This window comes from Drosophila nasuta, chromosome 2L (genome assembly GCF_023558535.2).
Source record: "Drosophila nasuta strain 15112-1781.00 chromosome 2L, ASM2355853v1, whole genome shotgun sequence".
Classification (NCBI taxonomy): Eukaryota; Metazoa; Arthropoda; class Insecta; order Diptera; family Drosophilidae; genus Drosophila; species Drosophila nasuta.
In genome coordinates, this window is record NC_083455.1 from 7,735,633 (window position 1) to 7,757,882 (window position 22,250).

The 22,250-nt window shown below is 36.2% G+C and overlaps 1 protein-coding gene across 1 annotated transcript in view; it reads right to left on the reverse strand.

The window, feature by feature from the left end:
* LOC132791479 (uncharacterized) overlaps positions 1–22,250 on the reverse strand; it is a 66,892-nt gene that overhangs the window by 7,189 nt on the left and 37,453 nt on the right. Inside the window, exon 3 of the mRNA XM_060800417.1 lies at positions 15,143–15,200. The gene's annotated coding sequence lies outside the window, so the exon portion shown is untranslated. The remainder of the gene's footprint in view (positions 1–15,142; positions 15,201–22,250) is intronic.

Sequence of the window (22,250 nt, forward strand, 5' to 3'; positions counted from 1 at the left end):
GTCAAATGCCTTTGAATGTGATTTACGAATGCGAATGAGTGAGTGTGAGTGTATTCAAGCTGTTTGCCGAGTGGCTGGACAATCAATTTGGCGTTAACAATTTGGGACAGCAAGCTGTTGCTTTTAATAGCATTTTAATTAAATTTTAATAACAATGCCAAGACAAACCTCAAACATAAGCAACATAAGCACAGCGAGCCATTGGCCACTAATGATATAATTTAACACCTTGCTGGATGCTGTTGCATAATCTGTTCCCCTCCCCTAGTGCCCCACTGGCCCCGAAAATAACAATAGCTATAACAAATGGCAACGAGCGCCATGCCACGTGCCCCGCATCGCGCCCCTTTCACGCTCAATGAGCATAAAATGAGCAGCTCCTGTGCGCCATGTTATTGCTGCTCCTGTTTCCTGCCCCACTCTTTGCCTCCTGCGACTTGTTGTCACCTTTTGTGGCATGCTCACTTTTGCAGTTCATCAAATAATCAGCGGTATTATTCTTACTGAATATTGCATCATTGCATATTGACTGCAATTGCCATGTGAATAAATCACATTCATCTGTGCCACAGGAATCCATTACGATATTCAATAAATGCAAAAGCAGATTGGACAATGATTTTCGGTTGTGATGTCAGCAAATACATTAATTTATCTTCTGTGTGAGCGCAGTTATAAATATTTATACAAAATTAAGATTGAATTTGCTTTTAAGATCTCATCATGGTTCAACTATTTTACCCACAAATAAAACAACAAGAACATGAAATCCTGCATTCCTTTTATCTCAGCACATTTTTGACATGCTTCAGGTTCGACATGTTGGGAAAACTTTTATTGTCATATTTGAGTGAGCACTCCTTACTTATAGAGTATTGTTCAGAAAAAAATTGAGAGTGTCGGACTTCAAGATATTGTATATTGAATGATTATTACTGCATTTTAAATGCATTATGAAAACAGTGCAAATAAAATATAATATTAAAACAAATAGGTTAGGTTAGGGTTATGGATCCTTAATTTGTAATCATGAGCAACTTTCTTTATTTCTATAGCATGTTCAATAAATTTGTTTATTTCATATGAAAAGATTTCTTAGAATTTATATTATTTAATTTATGTCTCAAGTTGTATTAGTATTTCCACATCATTTCATATCAGTTCTTAACCCTTTTCAGCCTTATTACTTAAAAGTTCTTCTTTTGGTTTGTTTGAGAAACTCCTTAGCAGCAAATATGCACAGCTAATTGGGGAATACAATAGACCACTTTTGGGTCCCAATGCGAGGTAGTTATTATCATTCCATGTAGCATGCTGAGAGGGACGCCTTTGCATTAGTCTCGGCACATTGTGAGTGGGATTTGGTTGTCTTATTGCTGAAAACTTAAGTGGGTTGGCTCAAAACTTTAAGAGCCCTAAATCTCAGAGCTGACTGACAAATTTACAGCCAGCCAAAATATGGCTGCTGATGCCACAGGAGATGTTTCTTTAGGAGGGATGCGAAGGCGAAAAAACCAAATCAAATTCAGCTACTTACGCATAATTTTGGCAGCAAGCAGGCAAGCAAACAAACAAACCAAAGAACAACAATATCAAAACACAACCAGACACACCCTCACACATACACCTATGAAGAGGAGCATCTACTATATGTATTATGTTGGTGTGTGCCAAGTCACAAATGAGATGAAAAGTGTTTGCCGGAGATCTAATAAATTATTCACAAATTCCAGTTGCTGGAGGGGCGCAAGAAACCCGCGCCCAAAAGAGCCGCAAAAATGATAACAGGCTTCAGTTTGATTCAAAAGAATCTGTTGCTGCGCACTGAGCAAAATATCTTAAAGTAAACAAAAGCAAAGTTGAGGTCCCAACCTGGTGCAGGTAATTGAAACTCAACTCCATTTCCCCCAGAACTTGGTTTTACTTGGTTCACTTGGTTTCACAGCAAAAATATGTGTTATTGATTGAGTAAATATTTAATGCACTTTTGTATTGCCGCTCGCCCATATATTCTGCGTGTGAAGCGGCTTATTACGGTCACGTTCCGCCAATAAAAGTTAACAGCATTCCGCGCTTTGCATAAAGCAACCTCATCTACCACAACCTCGCACATCCCAGCCATCCAATCCCTTCCTATTTCCCTGGGCTCAAATGAAGTGGAACTGTAACACCTGCTCCTAGGTAAAAAGAAAACAACATTCACTTAAAAATTCCTGCTGAAATTTCGGCGTATAATTGCTTGCAAATTAATGTGAACTTCGCTTCAGTAATAGAAGACAGCACACGAGCAGACTGAAATAAGATATTTCAAAGAAAAACTTTGCAGCCTAGGAAAAAGCATCCTTAAGAGGCTTTCGTGAATTTACTTGAAATAATTATGAATGATTCAAGATTATTTAAATTTAGGTTTAAATTTCATTGGTTAGCTTCAGATCTTGTCTACTTTTTATAGTTGGAAATTTTAGTAATACGAAATTCACTAACTAAATACATATGTTAAATCAACGATTTGTATACAATACTAAATGAAAAATTTTGAACGAAAAGACAAAGTCAATATAAAGAAACAACTAATCTAACTTTTGGTAAAATAATAAAATTATTCATTTGACTGGAGGAAATTGTAGACAACATTTGTGTAGCTAATAAATCTCGCAACTTAAAATTAAGTACACTTTCATCACAACAATTAAATACAAATAAAATACGTGTATCAACATTTAAATAATATTTACGTAAGCAATAAAGTTAGTCCTAAAATAAAGCCAATTTGAAATACGAAAACTAAATATAAATAAAATACATTTAAATCATATTTATGTTTCTAACAAATACATTGGGTTTTAATTGGTTAAAAGTGCTCATCCTTTGTTTAAATTATTCATAACGAAGAGTGCTAACATAAACCAGACGAGTCCTGAATCGTATCACTAACTTCCCAGAGTTGTTAAACTAATCAAATTGGCTTTTGTATATTCACATGTTTCACTTCTATTCCGAGCTGTAACACTGCCACATTTTTGTGTATTCACTCATTGTTATTCATATTTATGTCAGTGAAGAAACTACTAACAAAGGGAAGTAGAACAATTCTAGGGTATCTCATGTAGCATTCATGAAGCGTGTACTAATATTTTGGCCATGACGTATGCCAGGCCACAAACCAAAAGGACGACAAAAAAAATAGAAATGGAAAATACAAAAATAAGAGGAAAAACTGACGTTGAACAACATTTAAACGTGTCCTTTCATGTTTTTGGTGGTCAAGGTAAACAAACGGACAGCAGCAAATGGCTGAAACCATGTCCCTGGGGCAGTTGCATGCACGTGTTTTATCCACTGGGAAAGCGAGACAGACGCAAACAGTGTGGCATGAGGAGGGTGGAGAGAGGGAGAAGGGGAAAGTGGAAAGTGGTAGTTGTGGCTGGGTTATGTCTGCCTTTCGACGTTGCTTAACGAGCAGAGAACAAACTGTGTAAAAATCACGTTTTACGCATAAATCCCAATGCGCAACTCTGCAGCGGAGACGCGCCTAAAAGCATTCTACAGACTTTGCAGACACAACACACACACACACAAACGTACATCATTAATAAGGCTTAATACCCAACTGTTTTTGCCTCAGAAAATATTGCTGAAAATAACGCAAGGCCAACGCTGAATGCTGAATGCTGACCGCAGGTCACACTTTTCAACTGTCTGGCACTCGTAATGCCCCCAAAAATAATATATCTGATTATAGTACTAAAGTACTCCTCACTTGCTAAATAATGAAATGTTTTAATATACAAAAAACATGCAGTTGAAGCTCTTAAACTTGTGTATCTTCAGGTGTAACTTGATGCGTATGAGTAATACTTAATATAATAGAAAACTTTCTGATAGTTGCAATAAAATAATAAGTTAGAAAACTTCTGGGAAATTATGTGCAACATGACTGAATTGCAATAAAAAAGGTGCATTACAATAACAAAGAGACTTCTTCTGTGAGGAGTTCATATAAATTTTAAATTTTCTTAGATGTACCATAACTACAATTATCCTGACAATATAAAAATAAATTAGAAATTATCAATCATACACCCTTAGCTCCAATTAAAGTACTAATCTAGAGCTTTATAAAAATAAACTTTGCCTATTTTTAAAATTGTTTCAGGTTATGTTGTTCACTGAAAAGATGGTCGCACGCGACATCCGTCAGATAAAATAAGTTTTGAAGCATATATTTAGATTTAGATTTATTTATTTATTTAGATCTAATAATCAAAGTCTTCCGTATTGTTTTCCTTAAATGTATCAATCAATAAAATAAACAAGTAAACAGATAAATTAATATTTAGTCGGATGTCGAGGACTCAAACTGCTCTCACAAATTTCACTGAAAATCCATTTAAAACAATCGACGCAAATTGAAGTTTTTGTTTTACTTGTGTCATCAATTTGTTGAGAAGCCATATCGCTGTCAACTGCAGCAACAGCTGTTTGCATTGTCTAAAGTACAGTATTCTTCAGCTAAATAATTCTGTATTTATTATATCACAGTACAAATCGAGCAGTCTGGATGTTGCCTCTCCACTTCATTTGAACTGCTTGCGGCGCTTCCCTAAAACACACAAACACCCTTTCGTTTGCAGCTCAACGTGCTTATCGACATAACAGCAACAAAAATAGGGACAACAATAGCTACGGTGATGACAACAACAAGGAAAGACGGCGGAGTAAAGCAAAGCCTTATCCTTGCCGCAGTTGGTTGCACGTGCAACAACAAACAAACGACGAGTACAGCAAATGATTTCCCTTTGCAAAGATGTCGCGTCGTTACACCTGCTGCCACCTGAATGGAGCATTACGTGACGAGCAGCTCAATCTGAGAACTCAGGCTCAACCTCGACACGACTCTCAACTCAACTCAACACAACTAGATTCTGGCCAAATTGGCTCGGGTGCCCCAAAGTGGGCTATAGAAAATTAAAGGCGGCATGCAACCGCAGATGCCACAAGTGTCAACTTGGCATGGAAATGTACTACAACTCTTCCTGTCTGCTTCACAGACAACTCGGTCAGGGGCAGAGAGGACAGCATCTCCTGCAACCTTCTGTCTCTTGTCTCCTGTTTTCAGCCCGTGTCTGTGCCACAATTCAATTGCATAAACTGTCGGCATGCGGCTTTAACTAAAAGTGTACTCCGGACTCGTAACCATCTATGATGCAACTAAAGGCCAGTTAATGAAATCAGTTGATTGTTGTCATAACAATGCACTTAACGTTCGACTAAAAGCCCCTTCCAATTAGCCTTGAACGTGGCATTCGTAATAGACTATCCAATAAGCTGTCCCGTCTGTCTAGTCCTTGGGCTGGACAGACAGGGAATTATTGAAAGGCATTACATGGAAATTACTGACAATAAGCCAACTTACACTGGACAACATTTTCCTTAACTTAACAAATAACAAAGGGATATATTAATATGAAATATTGGAAATATTTTTTAAAATTATCAAATATTACTAGAAAGTATTTCTAAGAAGTTTAATCTTTCTTATTAAACATGTCAATTTCATAAAAAAATAATGTCTTTCCCAAACCACTTTACAACTCAGCCGCATTTTAAACTTGTAATAAAATATTTAGCTCAGTCGATTTGATATGCGACATTATCTTAATCCATATAAATTAACGATAAACTTGAATGTGCACTAAATAAATAATTGCGATGCCTCTGCCTAAAACTTTTCCCAAAACTTTGCATTGTGTTGTTGCTGTGTTTTTAGGGCCAGTGGCCCTAATTGACAATGAATATTTGATGGCTGCGCCCATAACAATACAATTACAAAAGTGATCAAAGTATTTACGTGAGCGCCCTACAAATGGGCTGCAACACTGGGCGTATGAGTAACATATGACATAGAAACAGAGACAGCTAGCTACACTTGGCAGTTAAACTAGTTGGACATGCTAGTAGCTGTCCTCCATCAGAAGTCAATCGATGTAATATCAATTTGAAGTTAGCCAAAGGGAATGGCAAAGTGTAATAAGATTTTGTAAGGAAAGAGCACAGCTTGACAGTCGTTATATACTATATACTACACTATATATTACTTGATATATGGTGCAGTGGTTCACCTGGTTTTGGCCAGGCCACTCCTTGAACAGGTTGAACACGCCCACGCTTAACTTTAAAACGGCTGCAATTCCAGCTAAATGGCAACAAATTTAAGCGTCTAAAAGCCACGCTGGGTGATATATGGCTAGCAACGGCTCTGCTCGCCGCATCGGAGCCAACAACTTACAACTAACTGCATTTCCATTGTTCTGCACAAATACAGCACAAAAACGAAGCAAAACACAAAAATACAAAAAAAAACAAGTAAGAAAGCTACAGTCGAGTGTACTCGACTGTGAGATACCCGCTACCCATTTTGAATAAAATAAATATAATTTGCGGTATTTTCTCAAAATATACCGAATATACTGCAAAAATACTAAAAATATACCAAATGGTATATTTGGTATATCGACATAGTACCGCATTCAAAATATACCATAGACGGCACAATATACCAGATTGTCAGCCAAAGCAACTAAGACCCCTAGTAAGTAGGCGTTTTTGCCCATACAAAAATATTTCTTTTATAACTTCGACAATTTTTATCTGATCGCAACCAAATTTTCAGAAATCATAACTACTATAGTAGTTATTATATATACCAAAATTCGGAACTCTAGCTTTAAAATTACGCTTGTTATTCGATTTTTTTGTTTTGCGGGGGCGGAAGTGGGCGTGGCAAAAATTTGAAACAAACCTGATCTGCGTGCAAACATAACAAATGTTGTCGAAAAAAAATTATAGCTCTATCTCTTATAGTCTCTGAGATCTAGGTGTTCATACGGACGGACGGACAGACACACAGACGGACAGACGGACAGACGGACAGACGGACATGGCTATATCGTCTCGGCTGTTGACGCTGATCAAGAATATATATACTTTATAGGGTCGGAGATGCCTCCTTCTACCTGTTACATACATTTCCTGCCGGCACAAAGTTATAATACCCTTCTACCCTATGGGTAGCGGGTATAAAAAATGAAAATGAAAAGCACACAACAATCGGTTGGAAAAAAAGAAAACGTAAATATTTGAGAGTGCAAAAAAAAAATGTTTGTTGCAAAGTTGTGGAAATATTTTTCTGGCTGTGGAAGCTGTAAATTTGAATTTAGTTTGTGGTTTCCAGCTGCTGATGAAGTCCGCAAATAAATGGAAAACCATGGAACGAATAAAGCGAAGCTCTCAAGGTGAATGAGTTTCAATTAACTGAAAAGTTTACCAACTTCTGCATTAGCACTTTACTCTGTTTGCGCCAGCTCAACAAAACCGTCCAAGTTACTTTTCCTTATCGCAGTCAAATCCAAATTGGTTTTAGTCCCTCAACATTGCCACAAAGTTATTTTTCCCTTGTAGTTGATTTTTCATATTTAAATCACTGGTTATCCTTTATCAAAAGAATGTTTTTAAATTAGTTCTGCGCATCATTTGGTATTCAATTTTAATTTTGTCTGAATAATATTCTTTTCTTGGGTTCGTCAGCTCATCATTTTTAAAAGGATTGCTACTAGATTTGCAGTCTAATCTATGACAAAGGCTTCTCTGATTGGCCCATTTCTCCCTTAGGAAATTTAATACATCTGCAAATGCCTTGGAAATTGCCACGCATATTTCAGTGGGTTCGCATTTCCGGCTGATGTTGAACAGCCAAGCGATTTAGCATGGCAAATGATTTGTGCCAGTCATACCGTGCGTATACGTGATGCAGCCACTTGGCTACGCTTTCAGCTGATTAAGTACGCAGCCAAGGTGCCATAGAGTGTAGCATAAGTCTTTTAAGTGGAGCAAAACATCTTGCTATAATTTGGCGCATTGTTGCGGTCAAGTAATTTTAGAATTTTTGACCAAAAGCAGAAAATACAAAAATAAACAAGCCCAAGAAAGAAAGTAAGCAAACTAAGAATGAGAAGAAAGAAACAGCGAAAAGAAGCAAAGAAAAGAAAACAAATGCAGTGGCATGAAAGAAAAAGCGTCGTGTTGTTGTCGACATGAAAGCGAATTCTTTGGCGCGTTTTAAGCCGATTTATTGGCGGGCAGAGAGAACCACAAAATGTTATAGTACAACAATTTTCAAGTTAATTTCGCCATTCGCTGTGGTCGCCGCCAGGAATGTGAAGCAAGGAAAGCGAATAGAGCAAGAGAGCGAAAGGGAATTGGAATGGAAGTGGAAATGGGAATGGGAAGAGAAAATAAATACAGCCACAAGCGCTGTAAATGGCATTTTGATTAACTAACATGACGATGGCGATAATGATGACGCTAATGATGATTATGCCGCTGCTAATGAAGATGATGCTGCTACAATTGCCATTTTCCTTTGGCTTTTGCCTTCTGCCTCTGACTGTTGCTGCCTGTTGCAATGCAATTTAATCTGTGGTTAGCTGCCAACTTAAAGTTGCCACCGATCAGTGCAAGCGCAATACGCCTTTAGCTGGCTTAAAGTCGAGTCAACTTAATGCCAATGTGCCTACATCAAAGCAAAATACAAAATGGTAAAGTTAAAGTAGAATTACAATTTAAATGAAAGAAAAATATTGTTCTATTTGAATGTTATTAAACAATTTAATATAGCTTCAAAATTAATGCATTGGTGTTGCTTTGATTATAAATAAGATTAACTTAATAATTTCAATATTAGTTTTGGAAGAAGGAAAAATATTTAAATTTGTAAATCTATTTATATTTGCTAAGATTACCACTTTACAATTTATTTTCGGTCGAAGGAAAAATAAGACGTTCATTAAGTGAATGGAAATTTGCCAATTATACATAAGTGCAGGATTTAAATTTATTTTGAATATAAACATAATGTATTACAATTATGTTAAATAATTGAGAAAAAAACATGTTTCATCGATATTATTGTACTTGATGAAAACTTTAAAGTTATTTTTATTTAAGTGTTTAAAACTTCAATACTTTACAATTTATTTCCGGCCAAAGGGGAAAATGAGAAGTTTATAAATAAATATTGTTAATAATTAAAATTATTAATTTATTATTTGGAATCCAAATATAATTTTTTTTTCTTCCCTTTAAAATAAAATGAACACCTACTTTAGCTTTCTATCCTTATCTATCTTTTAATATTTACTAGATTAGTACAAGAACAGTTTGACTTTAAGCTCATAAATATATTCTTATTTATCACTTCTTTTATGTTAACACATTGCATAATTAAGAATCAGTAATTAAAATGTATATTTGATATATATTTACATATATTGAAATATTTTAGCATGCAATTATTACCTTATTTTAAATAATATTATCATGGTAATTTTAATTTTAAATAATAATAAATAAAACATGGAATAGTGAAAACAATAAATTAATAAATTTACCAAATAAATTCATAACGTTATTGACATTTGCTAAAATTAACACCTTAAGAGTTAGGTATTTATTACGCTTAAAGAGAAAATATGAAATTCAAAATCATTTGTTATTTTATTGAATCATATTAAATAATTATAAATTGAGAATTTAAATTTAATTTTAATCACAATGTTGTTCTACATAAATTGTGTTAAGTACCCAACAACCAAAGCTCTCATTTTATCAAAGTGAAATATTAAATTCGCAAATTATTGATTTTCACTTAGATTAACACCTAAACATTTTAGTCATATTTTTTACCCTTAGGCGAGAAAACATGAAATTCGTAAATCTATTGCAATTTGCCACTTATTTTGTTTAAGCACGTTGAGTAAACAATCTGTGCATTAGATTAAACTGTGTTTGCTTAGATTAATTTAGTGGGTCAGTCAAGCACTTGCTACGTGTGTGGTTTATTAGCTTTTTGGTTTGCTGCCCGAATAAATCAATCGGTTTCTTAAACGTTCTTACATTGACTGAACCAAACTGACTGTCTGACTGTCTGATGGATTGATTGCTTGATTGATTGATTGGCTGATCAGCACGGCTGCGTTCCATACGCTCCAATTAGACGAGCCAGCGTTTTACTCGCTGTGGTTGGCCACAGTCGGGGAACCAACTTTGCTCCTCCCCCGCCCCGCACGTTTTCCCACCAACTGTTTACCACTTCTCACGCCTCTGTGCGTTGTTGGTGCCCAGTTTGTTTGTTTGGATTGTATTTTGGCTTACGGTATTTGATTTTTAATGAGGCATCGCTTAAATTGTTTGTGCCAGTTTCCGGCGCCGGGCGGAGGGCGGAGGGAAGGCAGAGGGCGCTTAGTGCGGGTGGAAGTTGATTTATCTAATACATCTGATTGTGTGTTTGTGTGTCTGCGTCGTTTTAGAGCGACATTGAAATATAAAATTGTGTGACTCTTGACACTTTTACATATTCATTTATTTTGTTTTATCGACCTTGTACAGCGGGTTAACAAGCGTTTCAAGCACGGCTGAACTGATGTCATCACTGTTTAAACTTGTAACTTATAGAATATCTCGTTATAAATCACTCTAAATTCTCAGACTAAAGCTGGCTAAATTGCTATCTTAGATAACACTTATTTTTAAGCTTTCCCATTTTGTCATCTAGTTTATTTCTTTTGTTTGAGTCGCAATTGTATAGGAAATTCTTTGCGGATGTTAATCAGGAAATTAGATCACATTTAAGAGCGTCATGGCAAAAACGAGCTGCAACTTTTACTATCTCTTATTAATGTGCATATTCACTGAATTCACGAGGTTATTTAAAATAGCAGTTGAGCATGTGCCAACATTTTTTGAGGAAACTGTTGCCAAAAATCACTTATACGTTTTTGGCCAGTTTCCCAAAGCTTAAAGCTACTAAAGTTTAATAATCATAAATTATTTTAACAAATTGACAAAGTCTCATGCAACGGCGTAAATAATTTTAGAAAAACTTTAAATACAATTTAAATAATGACTGAATATAAACATATACTTATATTTAAATAAATGTATGTACATACATATGTACATGGGATAGAAATTAGTTCTCAAAACTAAAATAAAATTATTGAATTGAGAAAGTTTTTCACTTTATTGAAGATAAAACAACCTTATTTTTATAATGTCAAATCTATAAGTTTGATTTTGATGGGAGAATTTATACTCTGGGTAAAAATTTGAAATGATTGAAGTTTTATTTAAAATGTTATTAATTATTCTAAAACATTTTTTCAATGTAGCTGCGATTTTAGATTCTACTGAATCCGCATAGATTAATGCAAGATACTTCATGCTTCAAGGAAGATCACATAATAATTGGGGAAAATCTGCGAAATATATTTAGCAGCGAGATTGTTATCTTTTATCTCGAGCGTCCTTGACTGAAACATTTGGAGGTGTTGAATTTATAATGTGCTGCAAATCGAAGATAAATATAGAAAGAATGTCGTTAAGTGCTTGGTAATTGAATGCCTGCCGACTGTCGCTTGTCTGGTTCGAATACATGAACATGAATTTACAATGGCCATATATCTCGACTCTCGACCCCAGTTAGCCCGGTCAATACCAAGCTATCAGAGGGTACTAACTTTCTGTCTCTCTCATACCCACACTCTAACTCTCTCGCTGTATGTTACCTCAAAATGTTCAATAGTAAATGGTAAACAGCTGTGGATGTCACTAGGATGCATTTCGTCGCAGAGGCATCTGAATACCAAAGTATACATATATGTCCTATTACCAAAGCGACCTTCACCGTGAAATGTAAAAGTTTATCATCAGCATGAGGGTTAGACATGCGTGGGAGAGAGGCGAAATGCTACTGTTTGCAAACAAAGAGCATGCAAAATCATCAGGCAGATAAAAAGCCATAAAAATAGTAGAACATGTAACAACAAACACGGAAACAAATAAAAATCAACAGAATTAAATATGCAAGCGTTCCTGGCTCCAGCAATACATCTCTCTCGCTCTCTCTCACTCTCCTTCTCTCTACACACAACTCACTTACTCACGCTCTCTCTCTCGCACACACACACACACGTTGGTCTCTTAGCGAGCTTTGCCCGGGGCTCGTTTAACAGCCTTGCCCAGCTCTAGCTCGGCTCCAGCTTCTGCTCCTGCTCCTGCTCCGACCCCAGCTAAGGCTTTGGCTTTGGCTCCGTTTCTGTTGCTGCTTTTGCTTCTTCTGTTTCTGCCTCTGGTCGGTCGCCTTGGCGTTGGCCAATCTGTAACATTTTGTCATGGATTTTTATGCAGCGTTCTCGACGCGCCGTTGCGTCTGTTCCTGCACCTGCCCCTGCCACTGCCCCTGCCACTGCCCCTGCTCCTGCCACTGCCGCAGTCTTCAACCCTGGCCGTGTCCTTCGCATGTTTTACCTTCAACGCTGCTCATGCAAAATCAACAAGTAACATTTATGTGGGCCGAATTGACAGACTACAAAATGCCCTATATTAAACATTTCAATTTTTTCTAACAATTGAAATAAATAAAACAAAGTTATTAATATTTGAGCTAAGCATAAAAAGAATTATTTTAAATACGCGTATGTAAGAATAGTATAAATATGCCAATATATAACAAGTATAAACAATTAAATATTTGAACTAAAGAACCGCATTACAATTTTTTTTTCTGCTTGCAAATAGTTATACATATTTACACTAAAGAAATTTCTTAGAATTTTTAAGTATTTTATAGACAATATCATATATTATAATGAACTACGTAATATAAAGATAATTACTGAAATATTCTACATCTTCATCTTTCAAATTGGATATGATATTGCATGAAATAAAAGTAAATATAATATTTGTAAGCAAATTATTGTAAATATTGAAAGACACCCTCAACTAATAATTTATTCAAGCTAGTTTCACAGTAAAATAAGAAATATAACACACAGAGACAGCAAAAGATTCAATGTGCATAAGCACTTTTATTTTAAATTTTAAGTTGCATCTTGAATAAAAATAACAATAAGAGACAAAACTAGGTTCCATATAGAATCTTCAATATTTTTGATTTTTTTTATAAATAATATAAATTTTCGTCAGCCCTCTTTGTAAGTATAATAGAAAATTCTCTTCAATGTAGTTATTGAGATTAATAAATAACATGCAACTTTATAAAGTAATAAGTATGTCCAATCTGTGTTTAAAAATCTGCATTTTCACATGCTCCACAGCAAGCTTTTAATCACAAAATGCACAGCCAAGTTGGCAATTTTATAAATACGCCTCAATGTCCTTCACAGATATGCCACAACGTCGCGTGTACCTTAAAGTTAGGGGGTATAAAACTTACTCGGAGAGCTCAGTTCCATGTGGTGGCCTCCCTTTGCATTTAAAATTTATTTCTCACGTTTCGCTCGGCTTGGCAAAAAGACATTTGCGGAAATGGGCCACGTTTTGCCCGGTCGGGCGTCAAATGAGTTGGCACGGCCGCCATTTTATCAGCCATAGTGGCCAGAAGCCCTCGCATATATATGTATGTATGTATATACGTATATATTCTATAGTCAGAAAGAGAAATGTGCTGAGGGCGGATAGTAATAAGGGGATGCCAAGCCGTTCTATTAAATATTTAAGCCTCCGGCTAGCGGCGTTCACAATTAGAGAGCGCGGAATTCATGCAGCTGCAACGTGGGGCAGCCAACATGTGGCGCATAAATCGAACATCGCGTCGTTGTGTTGCCTGCGTCTTTGCTTTGACAAAAATGAAAACGTTTCCTCTGCATAAATTCAATTTTAGTCACATGCAACGTTTCCGACACGCAGGCAACTTGCATAATTCATTCACTTGCCAATCGAATCCGTCCCCCTCTTCACTTCACATTCAGAATATCCTCCGCACTTGTCACGTGTTTGCCGCTAAATGTTAGCCCTCCTCTCAGACAAACAAGCAGCTATGCATCGCACATAACTGAATTAAAAGTTTGCATGCGCACTACAGGGCGTATGCGTGATATGCATTGCTTTTACCCCAACTTGACTAGCAAAACGAGTTGTTCGCGTATTTGCCATCTCATTTGCCGCGGGTATTTAATTAAACCATTGTCTGACAGCGGCATCTAATAGACTGCAAAGCAGCGGATGTGTTATTCAATTATCTGATTAGCGTCTTTTACGATCACATGCAAAAAAGCAAACAGGAACACCAACACTCTGCAGTTTAAGTTGATTAGCATTTTTCAATTAATTTGAAGTTGCAAAAGCAGACAAGCTAAATGCATGTAACGCATTTTCTTACTAGTAATTTAAATCAATTTAAATTAATGTAAAATTCTAACTATTTTTAGTGCTAATTTGGAGTGATATTTTTAGTTAAATTCTTAAAAAATTTCACTTACAAAAGTTGACTTTTGAAAATTATCAAAGCAAAATATTAAAATATATGTACATGCCAGCTCTATGTCAAAGTGCATATGAAAGATGAACTAAATTAAGCGGATTCATTTTCCTTTAAGCAATTGCCAATTTTCGCAAATATAATCCGCTTTTAGTTTAGACTAAAATCGAGATGAAGATAAGCTGTGTTATTTCAAAATTTCGTTTCCTTTGATAGACATTTCAATTTAATATTCCACTCCAATCCAATTGGGCTAAATTGTTGCTGCAGGACAGTTCATCATCTTACCACAATTCCTTTGTGCTTTCCCCATTTTCGGCTATGCCAAAAATAGTGTCCTAGTGAGACTTGGAAATATTCGTATTGTGGGTGGTTCAATTGTTTGGCATTTGAATTGTGAACTGAAATAAAGGCAAGATGCAGCTGACTGCCCCATTGCCTGAATGCCTGGATGTCCTGCTGATGTGTTCAGCACAGTACAATAGACAATAGCCCGAGTACATAAATTAATTAAATTCCTGATTACAAATGTGTGTGGGTGTTGGAGATTTCATAGTTCACCTTGAAATGCAACATTACAGACGTAGAAGAGACGAAGTATTTGAAGAGCTATTTTACACCAGAGTAAGCATTAATGTTGTGTTATGGCACAAGTTCAACACAGGCAAACGTGTGATTACAGTTCGCATATCAATCATACGCACTGTCGGCCCAATGAACAAACATTTTCAAGTCTTTTGACAGCGTCTGACATTGCTGACAACACAATTTACTGTGGATTTATCAAAATACTTCACTTACATTTTGAGTATGCGTGATTTAGCAAGCTATTGAATAGTTGTGCTGGCTTCGTGAATTTCTGCAATTAAAGAGAATTGTTTGTATTAGAATAACCAATATTTGTGTATAAATAAAATTATGATATGTATGTATATACAGAATACTTAAATAAATGTAAAATTATTATTTATTATAGATTTTATCAGCATAGTAATAAAAAAGCTTAACAATAAATAACATGCAATATTTAGTAGCACTTGCAAATACTCGCCCATTTTATTTTTTGGAATTTGTATTGATAAGAAAACAATATAGTACAAATACATTGTTGTTGCATATTTTATGAACCCTCTTAAGGCAATTTACCACATTTTCACACAGATTAAATACGCTTTAACGCACTGTCATGCTAAAAGACTAAACAAACTTTATGGCAGTGGTATTTTTTATTCTCCTCTTTCTCTTTCCCGCAGCCATCTCAATTTTTCATGCGAAAGGAAAAAAGGAAAAAGAAATATATGTATATATACACAAATAAATAAAATAATAATGAAGCGTTGAGAGGCGTACAATAAAAGGAATATATGCCAGGCCATTGCATTCGGACAAAAGGCTCAACATAATTTGCATGACAGGATTTGCGGAGGACGTTGGCCAGAAGCAACAGCAGCAGCAACAGCAACAAGATGAAGGGCCTGGCAGTAGAAAAAACAACTGTCACAACAATGCCAGTTGGCATAAGGCAACACAAATAATTCTCGAGATGGGGACGCTTAACTAAAAGATACTCAGCGATTAAATTGAGAAGAGAAAGAGATAAAATATATATAACTTTGAATTTGATTTACTTCTTTTGGCAAGGAATAACTTTGTTTTTCAATATATTTTGATAAATGGCTAAAAGGGATTTAGATGTTGATATCAAAGTTAAAGTTAAGTTGTTTACAGGGTATAAGGTGAAGAAAACGGCAGCAGTAGCAGCAATAACTAAAGCAACAACAATAATTCGAGACTGCGACAATTTTGTGATTTATTGCAAGCTGTTCTTTGTTGCTGCTGCTTGTGGCACTCGCAGTCTGGCATCCGCCGGTTTGCAACTTGGCTAAAAGGTGTATTTCCTGGCAAGAGAGAACTGCGAACTGAAAGCAAAACAGCAACAGTCGCCGCCTCTGCCCAAAAGTTATTTATGAGCTAAGTCCGCTGACAATGCAGCCAACCGCCAACAAGCTTCTCCAACTTGTCTCCTCCCCTCCCCGTTCTCACTCCTTATTCCGGCCAGGATAATGCAAAACGAATTTAAGAGACTTGCTTTGTGGTTACACAAGCGCGTTATTTAGTGTCCATATGGCCACAAGTCGAAAGCGAATGGATGCGTATCACTTGGATTCGTGGTTGTCTTTGCGCGGTTTCATTTTGTGGACACACTGATGGTGCATATCCTGCACGCAAGGATTTCCATTAAGGTGATCAATTGATTGGATATCGCCTGACTGATGTTGGTACTTCAATTCGATTACATATTCCCTTAGTAAATCACGAGTTGAATTTACATTGCCCTGGGAGTATTCAATTGATACAGGTGCATTTTTATGTTACATTTCATGAGAAAATAGGATAAATGAGTAATCATTTTAATAACAATTGAAATGTAATATGTTTATAATATATATGTAAATTAAAATTTGAATTTTTATAAAAACATTTCTACATTTATGATGTCGTGTTTTAACTGCATGTTATTTTTTCATTATGCCATCCGAAAAGCTTTAAAACTGTAACTACAAACAATATATAACAACAAATAATAATATAATAATAATAAAGCTATTTGTTTCTCTTAGGTGATTTTATTAAAAATGTATATGATTTTCCAGGCTTATGCTGAAATATATATGGTCTGAGTTATTTAAAAAATGTATTAACTTTGTTCTGTATTTTCAGTCTTTTTCTAGAGTTCAGCCTGTCTATTAAGCCAGTCAGCAAAAGCAATTGTACAAATATATTTCAATTATTTTTAAATCCACACAAAATATAAATCAAAATTTACGGTTTTTATCCGTCCACATTGAAGTCTAAAAGCAACAATATATTTCAATTGTATCTCTGCTCATGTGCACATTCATTAGCTGTCCAATAAGTCACTGGGAATAAGTCAACTTTGGGATAAGTAAGCTTTCAGCTTGCCTATCTTAATTCATACTTCCTACTCAGTTTGCTACACTCTTTGAGTCTATATAGAACAGTCGATTAATGGTCTGTTTTTGCGTGTGTCGTTTTACCAAAATGCTGTGCATATCTCATGCTCTGGTTATTGCAGCTAGCCAAGTACTCTCCATTTGTGTAGTTTCACCTGTTATCCTTGATGTCCTTACACAAGAAGCAACTGTTTCCTTCGTAAACTAATCCTCGTGATGTTAATCATGTTTTTGTTTTACGCAGCACACACACACACATTCCACACATGAAATATGAGCAGATTTTTACCATCCTTATCCTTGTTTTCCCTACTCCCTAAGCCCGTTAACGTTGACCCAGCACGTCGTCGTTGGTTATGCGAAGAACTTTGCACTTGTTATTCAATACTTGACCAGCTTTATGGCTAACAAATTGCACAACATTTGTGCGCTTTTAGCGCTTGGCTGTTGGCCATTGTCATGAGCGAGGTGTGGGTCAAAAGCAATTTCGTTTGGCAACTTGTCTACTTCGAGCGTTTTGTCACTTGGCAAAAGTTTTATGAGTTCTTTTCTCTTTTTTTTTATTGTTTTTTGTTCCTTTTTTTTTAGCTTTTCCTCTTGTATGCTGTTATTGTTATTGGTATTTGTTACTGTTGCAGCTGGAAAAGTTATTGTGTATTCCCGATGCAGGGACAAGTGCACTAGCAATGCCAACGCCAAAGCCAAAGGCAATCAGCATGCAAATGCATTTGGGGACAAGCGATACACACTCAACAGATAGAATGACACAGAGATGGAGGGACAAAAGTATTGAGCACAATAAGTCACTGCAAAGCGAAAGGAGAACCGAGAAGATGGGTGTTAAAAAGTTCGAGGCAAGCGAGTGGCGCATTCAATTACGTTTTGCCACTTTTGAGATTTCGAGCTGCAACTTGGCTGAGACAAAGGACAAGCGCAAGGACAATGCCAAAGCCAGCCTGCCTGCCTGCCTGTCAAACAACATTTCAGGGTTGTCAAACGAGATGAGTTGTCGCGTGGCAAGGTCAACGCTGGTCGAGCACACAAAAGTCATTTCAAACTAAAGGCAAAAGTTATTGAAATACTTGCCAGAGTTTATAATAAAAATAATAATAATAATAATAATAATAACCATAATAATAGTCATAATAATGATGGCACGCACGAAAATATGCCAACGAAACGCAGAAAACAAAAAAACACAAAGCACGCACTGTGTGTTCTGTGCAATGCGGCGTATACGCAACGAGGCGAAATGTTTTCTAATTTGGATACAAATTGAAAGCAAACAAGACGACCCAAAACGCATATAGAGCAGCTCCCCTGACACCACCTCCTCAGCTTCAGCTTCAGTTTCACCTCAGTTTCTGCTACCTGGTAGCTGATAATTTCAGTCAGAAAAACTTTATCATAACTTGGCTTCTTTCCTCCGCCATGTGGCCCCCAGCCAATTATCGATGTGGATGCGTGTGTGTGTTTGTATATTTTTGTGAGTATTCTTTTGACAGCTAAGCAAACAGAAGTGAATAGAGAACTGTTTAGTCGTGTAGCCCAAGCAATGTATTGTTTGCCAGCCGTGTGAATGTTGACCAAATACACAGCACACATTCATGAATTATTCGCACAATTCACATGGCATACTTAACTGGGACCCAACACAATTCAACAATCTTTAAAAGTGAGTGTGGGAAACGTTTCGGGGTCTGCACTATTTATTTTAATACGCTACTTGAAGCAACGAGTTCACTTTTCACGTCAATTTAAGGTGCTATAAGTTATTGTGAGGTTGATACTGATTAAAACCATTTAAAAACATCTAAGCATTTTATACAGGCATCCGAATTTGCAAAATGAGGACCCATTAGCCACAAGAGCAAATAAATACACTGGGAATTTAAAAGAACTAGAGTTTTGAAATTGTGATGTTTTTAAACTTACTATTTTAATCTAAATATTTAAATTTGCTTTATCTTTTAACTATTACATGCTCAGGAAATGTATTAAGAGGATTTGGAATTTGAAACTTAAATTATTTTACTTAAAAAAGTGAAGAACCTATGTATTTATTTCTTAAATTTCAATAAGTATAAAAAAGATTGATTTAGTGAAATTATTAATTATTATTGTGATTTCTGTTTCATTGTGGATTTTGATATTATTAAAGTAAAGATCTCTTAACTCTTGACATTTGCCTTATCTGAACAAGTGCAATTGGATATGGCCTTTGGTAGCAGCGAGTTTGTTATCCGACACTTCCTGTCATTTCTACCAATTAGGGATGGTAACCTGCCCCATCGTCGTCTTCATCGTCATTGCCATTCACATTGCCATTGCCATCATCGTTGCCATTGTCATCTTCATTATGAGCATGGTCATCATAATCATATTATCATCATAACGAACATCGTTTGCACAACGAGTTGGACACTTCACGCTTTGCAGGCTTCATTAATGGGCGAGCTAACAAGTTTAGTCCGAAAACTGGCCACTGGAAAGGTTCAGGCACCTTTAGGTTTAAGGACGAGTAAGTGAAAGTGGGAGGGGTGACAGGAATTCCTGTGTAGCAATCAGCTTGTGACTGTGACAGTTTTCTATGTTTTTGGTTTGGTTTTCATTTCCTTATTTATTCAACAAGTTCCGTTTGCGACAGGCCGGCCCAACAAGGACTTTGAGACACGCACAAAACGAGGACTTGGCATGCCAAGGACAGACATCCTTGCCACATTCCACCATTCGGAAGGAGGAGGCGGAGGCGTTTCGTTTCACTGCTTGTTTTATGCGCTTATAATCACATTTTTTCGGCTATTTCATGGCAGTCGACAAGCGGGGTGGCATCGATTTGTTTTGGCATTTGTTGCATGCCGCAAGGACACGAACGGTCCTCAAAGTCTCTCCCCTCTCGCTCTCTCTCTCTTCCTCTCTCTGTCGGACACATGCGGCATGCTGCCTCTTTGGCTTTGACTTTTGGGGCCCTTTACTTTAGTGGCATTTATTTTGTCACATGTTATTTATGTCGGAATGTGTAGTCGTCTAGTAGTATATGGGAGGATTGAAAGGGGGCGTGTCAGGAGTCAGAAGGCTGCAGGACGTTAAAGACTTGTAAGCCCGTAAGTGCGTGTTTATTTGCTTCGTCGGTCGGTCGGTCGCTCAGTCGGTCGCTTGTGAGTGGTTTTTGGGCTTGGCTTAGAGGTATTTTCTTTGCGGCACCTTATCGAAACCATCCAGCAGCCATTCACAGGACCTTGGCATCCTGTAATTGGAACAAGGGTTTTTGGTTTTTCTCTCTGCATACGTGTGTGCATACTTATGTGTATGTGTTTGTGTGTGTGTAAAACTCATTTAATATTTATTAAATTTGTACGCTCACGGGTTTTATTTTCATTTGGCACGTTCCAAAACAAACATTTAGTGTTGTTTTTGTTCCTTTTTTTGGTTGTTCGAATGCTCTTCCATTCGCCGAGTGTCATTAGTTTATCATTTGCTTCGAGTGTTTAACAAACAAGTGTCCCCCTTAAGTTATCAAGAGCAAAATCTCCGATTAAGATTTCCGCTTACACTTCAAATTGCTGGGATTTCACTTTTTGCGTTCTAGGCAAAATGTCTTCTTTGACAAGGCATAAAATTCTTGTAATCGAGTTGATCATAGCAAAAGCACAAAATATTATTAAATAAATTCTTAAGCTATCTAATAAAATAGTTTAGTTCTTTGAAGAGCAAGTCTTTCATCTCATTTTATATTGATTATTTTACATAAAGCAGAAAATACACGGACTAAATTGACAATAAATTCACCATATATGACAAAATTTCTATAACAAAATAATCTTTATTTAAAAATTATGATATACAATGAATTTTTAGTCTCAATGTTAGCAAATAGCAAGTGTATTTATGACTTCGCTCAATTAACACAATTTCCCATTCGCTTTTTCTTTTTGTTTTATGCTAGTTGTTTGCCAACACATATGAATTCTGATATAGTTCCGACCACGCCCACCGCCTACCGCCCTAGTGCCACCGGCAAACTGTGCTATGTAATTAAAAAGTTTTACCAGAAGCCTAGGACTGAAAAATAGTTTTTTCCCCCGTCAGTTTTTTCTCATGAATTCTCTATTTTCATATTTCGGCGGTAAAAAAAATAATAATTAAAAGCAAACCCTCGTCAACAACAAGCACACACCACGCACACTTGAGTTATTAAGCAAATTGTTGCTAGTGTTTCATAGTAAAAATTTATTAAGCCAAATTTTAGAGGGAAGCATAAAAAAAAGGTTAAAAATCGAGGCATGACTTGTTTACAACAATTCGATAAAAAAAAAAAAACGCCGGCATCAAAAACAGAAACCACAGAAAAAAGTGTAAGAACAACATGAAGTTTAAGAAGAGAATAAGTTGCTGAACATTCATGAATGAATATGAATGAATATAAATGAGTGTGGCGTGTGTGCAAATGGAAATGCTGCGAGGGTTCCCAGCCAGATCGGATCGCACATTTTATATACGCTTCTTTCGGAGTAATTCGCAGTTTATTTATTATTTTCTTCTCTTTAGTCTTTTTGGGTTTTGACTGCTGTGAACTTTACTTTAGTTGTGGTCTTTTTTTTGTTGGTGTTGTTACAGCAACAGTTCATTCAACTCGCACAATTGTTGCTGGACAGGCTTTTGATGATGATGAAACTGACACCCGGCCAAAAGAACTGATGTAATAACACGTCAAAGGGTAAGACGTGAAAGAGAAGGGAAAGTGGAAATCCTCCTGACCATTAAAAAGAACTTCAACTAAACGAGCTTATGTTGAAACGCGATTCTCACTCGTTAAATAAAACATTATAAGCTCATTATTATCATTTATTATTTCTCATGAAATTAGGTAATTTTTGCAGATTTTTAAGGTATCAACAAACCTAGTTTTTATATATTCATAGGTAAGTGTATAT